This window comes from Hypomesus transpacificus, chromosome 3 (genome assembly GCF_021917145.1).
Source record: "Hypomesus transpacificus isolate Combined female chromosome 3, fHypTra1, whole genome shotgun sequence".
Taxonomy (NCBI): Eukaryota; Metazoa; Chordata; class Actinopteri; order Osmeriformes; family Osmeridae; genus Hypomesus; species Hypomesus transpacificus.
The window spans coordinates 13,640,082-13,647,834 of record NC_061062.1 but is presented as its reverse complement, the minus strand read 5'-3'; positions in this window follow the sequence as shown (position 1 = coordinate 13,647,834).

Here is a 7,753-nt window from a genome sequence, read left to right as displayed (position 1 = left end):
TGTTTAACGTAGGAAACACTAAGTTTCACTCAGGATGGTTACCTATACAGTATAAAGAAATCGCATAGGAGCAGCTTCCATGTAAAAGCTAGCCTTCTAAGAAACACAGACAAATCTTAGTCCTCATCCATTTAACATGAAGGATTCCTGCATTAGAAATTCTGGGTTTAACAGAAGAGGGATTTCCAATTGGATACATTTGCTATAGCACATTCAAGCTCCACATATCAGTTTTCTCTACTACATTGTATACTTTTTGACCATTGTGGCATCTAGCGTTGTCCCTGCTCTTCAACTCCTGAGTCTGGAAACATGATCAGTTGTTATCATAATAAGAATGCAACCAACCGACTTAACAGATGTGCCCCCTGACCAACTGAAAATCCAACAGTTTTAGACAAACTCACACACTGACGTAAAGAGCACGGTATGTGGTCTGTGTTCTCCAGGAGTTTGAACAAGTTCCATTATACCTCAGCCTGCAGTGTTGGGGGTAGAAGCTTATTCCAGGGGGAGGTCCTAATGTTGCAGGGCAACAATGATTTATGCTCTGGCTGTACTGCTCTGACCAGAGGTTGGCAGGTCATGGCTCAGAAGAGGGAGGAACCTAGAAGGGAAACCATTTCACCAAACCTGTATGCTTTATATTCTTGAGGTGCACTTGTCTTATTTAAGATGCCTACGATGCCAGCCATGCTTGGATCTTTCCAGTAAATTTTTACTTTCTTCTTTCAAAATTCATGGTAATCGTTTTCTTTTTGCAATTCAACATTGAGGTTGTTTGTGGAACAAAAGAGGTCTTTGTTCCATTTAGATGGTTTTTGGCTCTCTAGGCAAATCAAAAACATGCATTCTTACATTTCTGTGCAAAACCCTGGAAGCTTATTAACAATAAATTATAAGAAACTAAGTGTTGGGGGAAGTGGAGTCATTATTCAAGAAGTGTTCTGTGTCTTCAATTACTCCTCTGCATTGCCAAGTTGTGGTTTAAAGTTCTCCTCTGAAAAACATCCTGGCTTAAAGTTTGACAGTGTTCACAAGGGAAGCAGAATGAGAAGCAGCCAGTATCAATGTTTGTTTTACTCTTGATTTTCTTCAGACCCTGTCTAAAGGGGATGGAAGACAGGGATAGATAGAAGGGATTTGATGGCCTAGCTTCTACGGTATAAAAAATACAAATACTACAAAGGCTAAGGAGTACTTTACACTTTTTACATGGTAAAATAAGACTGTCAGCCAAAAGAATGAACCTGTGTATGGTCATATCTCCTTTTTTTGTGTCTTGAAGTCTTGAAGTGTGATAAGACAGCACATGACAGGTTTGACAGAGAGGTGGTCACTCAATCTTGTAGTGGCCCATCTCTTCCAGTAGCAGATGCTGTTTCGGCACTTATCATGCACCAAAGGGTGAAACCCATGGGCCCCAGTGACGCCTGGCCTGGCCTCGTCTAACGAGTCTAGATTAGTGTCAGCAGGTCCTAATGTCATTAGTTGCAGTTGTAATGCCAAGGGAGTGATTCTATTAGCAGGGGGACAAGATGCTCCAGAGAGCTCTTCTAACAAAGCTTACATTGACTCCTGAGACCTCACTTTCTCTCAGACTGGACAACAAGGGCAGACGGGGAAGAGAAAGGCATATTTCATGTTTACTACGAGGCCCGTAGCAGGAAGACTAGGCTCCTATGGTTGGTATGCTGAGTGGTATGCTATAATGAGTGTAGAGTGGATCCGAACAGGTAGGGATATTCACTGGTAAGAGAGATTAGTCTGCATATTATTAGAGTTGGATAGCAAGGTAGTCAGTGTTTATGTGTTCTGGTGTGTTTGGGGAAAAGAATGAGAGCGAGAAAGAGAGAAAGCATCCAGTTTCCAGTAACTGAAGCTGAGACAGGAATGGTGATTGAGTTATTGTCCAGAAGATGTAACTTAAAGACACATCATTTGCCTCTTCAGCTGTGCTGGTTGTTAATTAGGCCAATCTCACCATAAAAGCTTTTATTTATGCTTAGACAACATTATTGAACTACAGGGACTATGTTGAGGAGTTACCAATTAACTAAAGATTATACAATTTTACTCATCTTATATTATTCCTTGAACCCACACAGGCAGCTAAAACAGTGCTGTTTTCAACAGCTGCAAAATGTTCCGTTCATGCATTTTTTGTGTTGTTAAATACTGTCATTCAAGTTAGGAAAGAAATGTTACAAAGTAACAAGGTTAGGACATATTTGGACAAAACCCAAACTTTGATTTTGAAAAACGGTTACTATTACACACACATTAGGTGAAAATAACAGAAACAATGTAAGTTAGTGGTTCACTTAAATTACATTGGTTTATTGATTTCCCAAATGAAGTCAATTAAGGAAACTGAGTTGGGAGATCAGCCAAAGTCCTCTCTTTGGATAAACATTTGAGCACTTACTTTTATTTTCTGTCACTATGAATTCTCTAGCCTAAAAATAACATCTTTGTGGAGAAACAGAATGACGTAGAATGAATACAGCTATTTTATAACAGCTGATAATTATAGTCTAGATTGATGTTTGGACTGAGAAGCTATAAAAACAAGTAAACTTGTCGAATTTGTGCTGAGAAAGACATGACACGAGCAGAAGCAGGGCCCCCCTCCCTTTTCTACTAGCCATATTTCGCCACAAAAACTAGAATATTTTATGGATTTTGCAACTAACAAGTCCGGCCCCAACCCCTACTGGCTTGGTGACTCTGCTACACTAGTGAAACACTCTTCACCCATCTAAACAGAAGAAGCGACAGGCTTCCAAAAGGAAGAGCAAAAAAATTGTTTTGCCAATGTGTTTAATGAGTCTCAGAGAAGTTGCTCAAATGACGTTACCATCATACCTTTACCCCCTGGTGATAGGGCTTTCTGTTCAACTGGTTTGTTTTACGTGCTAACAAAATACTGCAGCACCATCATCAGCAGTCTAGTGACCTCAGTCTCTCTACTACGTCACACGAGTAGGGCTCAGCTCAACAGGGTGGATTGAACAGCCTTTGTGACGCAGGCCCGCTGACAGCTTTGGTTAGGGTTCGGCCTGCCTACTTTTAGCACTGCCTTGTACTCACACGCAGAAACGATTGCTTCATGCCAGCAAGCCTTTGATATGAGCCGGACCTCGGAGAACAGAGAATCAGAGAACCAACAGCATTTTAATGTGGTGAAAAGAGGTAGCGAGTGTCCATGGAGACCTCTGTCTGGTTGTCTTTTTTTATCTATCTATCTCTCTCTTTCTCTCTATCTCTCTCTCCAGTTCCTCCACTTTGAGGCACAGTCATTATTTATCATCTTGCTAACGAGCACTCTGGTCTTTTCAAGTTGAGGGCCGAGGGGAAGAAAAGGGGAAAGACAGGAGGGAAGATTGGTGGGGGTGGAGAAGGAGGACGGGGTAATGAAAAGCTTGAAAGGCCTGCTATTTTCAAATGACTGCTTATTATTAAGATGGTGGTGGTGGACGAGTAATGTTATGAAACATTACTCGCCCATGATGAGGTGGAGTTTTAGCCTACAGCCACTGGGGAATTCCTTTGGAGAGAGTGGGGCAAAGGGTGCGTAACATGGGGTTTAAAACTGAATCCTTCATCTTATATAACTTGGCTGTTGCCTTTGCTGTACTTTGTGGATATCTGAAGACTCAACTCACTCCCACCCAAATCCCACCCTCCTAACCCACCTCCTAACCCACCTCCTAACCCACCCTCCTAACCCACCCTCCTAACCCACCTCCTAACCCACCCTCCTAACCCACCTCCTAACCCACCCTCCTAACCCACCTCCTAACCCACCCCCTAACCCACCTCCTAACCCACCTCCTAACCCACCCTCCCAACCCACCCTCCTAACCCACCTCCTAACCCACTCTAACCATTCCCAAGGGCTTACCTACATTTTCCATGCTTGACCCTTTGTTTTTGATACTGACATTCTACTGGAGACAGAATTTGATACGGCTGAGGTATTTCTGTGTATTGAGCAGGCAGCTGTAGGCCTTTTATGTCATAAATACCCCGATACCTGGACAGGAAGGGACCGGGCTGCTTTCACAGTCTCGTCCACTGGTTTCTGTTCACCCATGCTGTTTCATAGGGGTGTTACAACACATCTGTCACGGTCGAGAGAAAGAACACCGTAAGCCTACACAGGGGCTTTGTCAAGCCATCTTGTAGATCTGTAGAATGCTTGAGGGACTCAAATGTTGAAGAATACATCTTTTAACAGCACATAGAATGAACTGAGAACTCCTGTCGAGCAGCAATATCTGCATTATCCAGAACGGCTCCTGTCTATGATAAAGCCTTACAGAATTATTTAGTTGCAAGGTTCATTGTCAGAAGTATCCCATGTGTACAGCCAGACCCCAACTGTTTGCCTGTATTGATTTTATGTGGACACATTACACCACTAACGTCTGCCTGATTGGCCTATTAGTTATTGATGCATTAAGGCATGTTAACATCAAACTATTATCATCCACTCATTCACTTACAGGCAGCGTTCCAGCCCCAACCACTACATCCAGGCTCCCCTGCCCCAACCCTCCAGCCCCCCCCCACAACACAGCCCCTCAGTCTACATCCCCCAGCCCCCAGGGGCCCACAGCAACATTCAGAAGGAAGGTGGAATACTATGCTGATATTAAGCAGAGGTACAGATGTACTTAGATGCAGTCAATAATTCTACAGCACTTGTCTCTGAACGAGTGTCAATATGTATACAACCATTAACACAGTCAATACAGGACTGAACATTTGGGTGCACAAGCTTTGTGCTAATTGAATAGTTAATTGAATAATGAACACTATTCAATGTGATTTAGACGCGCAGGCACACACACACACACAATCCTTACTGACTGCCGCCTCCAGGCAGAAGCTGATTTAGGTTAATGAATGGTGAAACGATAGAGGAGGCAGAGGGGGAGAGAAAAAGGAAGGATGGAGAGAGGGAGGGAGGGAGAGAGCCTGAGAGGGAGGGCGAGACGTACAGATCTAACTGAGGCCTGATGAGTCTCCCTGTGTCCCAGTCATCGATCCTGTGTGTTTGTCTGACAGGGCTGCTATAGGCTCATCAGGCTTCTTTACTTAATGGGCTGTGGTCCCCAATTTGGCCAGGACAGGTTTGGCACAGACAGTGTGTTTCTGTTTGTGCGTCTGTGGGTTTGTGTGTTCACCACTGACCTGTACCAGATACGTCAAAGCGTTTTTCGTAATTGTATCTGGCTTGAAAACTAGGAGGATTGCATGAATGAAACATTAATATAATCAAAATGTGTAAGAATTGTGTGGCCTGTGTTTAAAATGTCACAAAATGACATCTTGTCCACCGTTTTGTACTAGACAGATTAATGTCTATATCTATACATCTCAACTGGATTTAAGGAAGACAATCCAAAATGACTGTGCTCCAAAAGTACTAAGAACACTTCTGCTTCTGTCTGTCTGTCTTTGTCTCTAGCTGCTTATCACTGTTTATGTATCTTTCTTTCTCTCTCTCTTACTTTTTTTCTCAGAGATGACCCTTATAGTTTCACTCCTTCTTTCCCCCAGTGCTGGCTATAGCTTCATTAGTTCTGGGAACTTATGTCTGCAGAGTTTGCATTCCATTTGTGCATCCTCCCACAGTGCCCATCAGTTCCTCTCAGCAGAGACAATCTCCCATAGAGGACAGCTGGACAATCACAATCAACGCCACTTCTATTGCTATGCTACATAATGCAAGGGATTATCCTGTTAGCTCCACAGCTAGCGACACTAAAACCACGTAGGCTAGCGGTCCGCTACTTACACCTGTTGTGGTCTCTCTGGTGTGTGCATGTAGACATGTAAACCATCTGTCAGGTCGGGAAAAATAATGGTTTGTTTGGACTTGCTTTACTCCCTGTTTTACTCCCTGGTGCCTTTCGTTAAAACAGGGCTTTCAGACGGTCCAGTTGGACCTGAGCGGGGGTCACACTGACACACACGTGCACACTCAACACACACACACACTGTCCTCCTGTGAATGAGGAGCACATCATGCTTGTGTTCTACAGCAGAATCTGGGTGGCAGGGCCAAATGAAGACAGGTCCAGAGTTATTTTCAAGCTTCATTGGCAAAGGGATAAAATGAAGGTAATTTGTTTCTTCAACTATTACACTACTCATTGACAATACAATATCTACTAGACTTGTTCCGGCACATTCAGGGAGCCCTGGAATGCCAGTTTCCCCTTGAGACCCATCATCCACTGATGATTTATTGTCAGATTTCCCCCGTCAACCCTCCCCCCTGCTCTCGCTCTTCCAAAGTTATTGAAATATATCTTGGAAATGTGAGTTTCATGGCTTTGAGATGAAATAACAGCTGAGTTGTGATGGGGGGATGCTGAATGGAGGGATTAATTAGTGAAAGTCTACACCTCAGTCCTCTCATATTTATAGGTATATCAGTTTAGATCCTGTCTTTCCTTCCAGTCCTGTGTTTGTATTGAAAAACGCATCACGCTTTGAGCAAACCGATGATTATGCCGTGTTAGGGGGGGGGGGGGGGGGGGGGGGGGGGGGGGGTCTGCTTCAAGGCAACGGTCAGGTTTCTTCTTTCATACTAAATAGGAGAAACTGCCTAGTAAATATTTAATCATCAAAAAGCAAAGGGTGTTCACATCAGTCTGTGAAGGCCAAATGGAGCTTTGAAATGAAACTAAATGAAAATAATCCTGAGATTGTGGTTAAGACCTGGGCTGGTAGATCCAGAGATGGTCATTGTAAACCAGGTTAGTAAATCTGGAGATGATCATTGTGGTATGGGGTTGCCTCAGCAGAAGATGGAGAGGCGGGCGTGGTACATTTTCACATTCTACAGTATGAATGTGTGTGGACTTTGTGTGTGGACATTGTGTGTGTACAACACATTTTCTCTAACCTGTCTGTTTCTAGCAGTATGTCCTTGACCTAAGCCTGTCTACTAAAGCCCACCAGACACATTATAAACCACATCCCAACAGTAATAACAATACTGTAACAACACTGAAGCCAAGAACAATATCCAGACCAGTCTCCAATACAACTGCAATCTTACCATCAAATCCCTGACAAAAGAAACAAAGTGGAGGTTAAACAGACCAAAAAGTAGATGTTGTAAAACAACAAAGAATGCACACACACACACACACAAACACACAAACACACACACAGAAAGACATTCTCTCTCTCTCTTTCTCTCTCTGTCTCAATCACACACACACACACACACACACAAAAACATATGCAATGATTCCTCGGAGGGAAGATTCATTTTGGAAAAAATACACAACAATTGTTATGGGAGCTCATCTGTCGTAGTCTACTGTAATGCCAAGACAAGACTCAGCACTCACTCTCCCACCCCCCACCCCCACCTGCAGCCTTCCCCTTCCTGAAATCAGCCCCCTCCTACAGCCCCCCGCCTCCCTTAACCCACTGCGCCAAAGCCCAAGTGTGTGACTCATGCTGGTTCTGCCGTGTCTCTGATTACTTAAGGAAGGAAATCTGAATTTCTGCTGCTGCTGCTTTGATTTACAGCCAGGAGCTGGACAAGCCACGGAGGTGGAGGACGAGTGGGTCAACTGAGCCACATCCATACCACACCACCATCCACCCCTCATCTCCACTGAACTGAGGTGAAGAGCAAAGAGCCAGCAGTTGGAGTCAAAACGTACTGAGTGTCGTCTAAACACAACACCTGATGTTGGGAAAGGTCAAACATGTATAG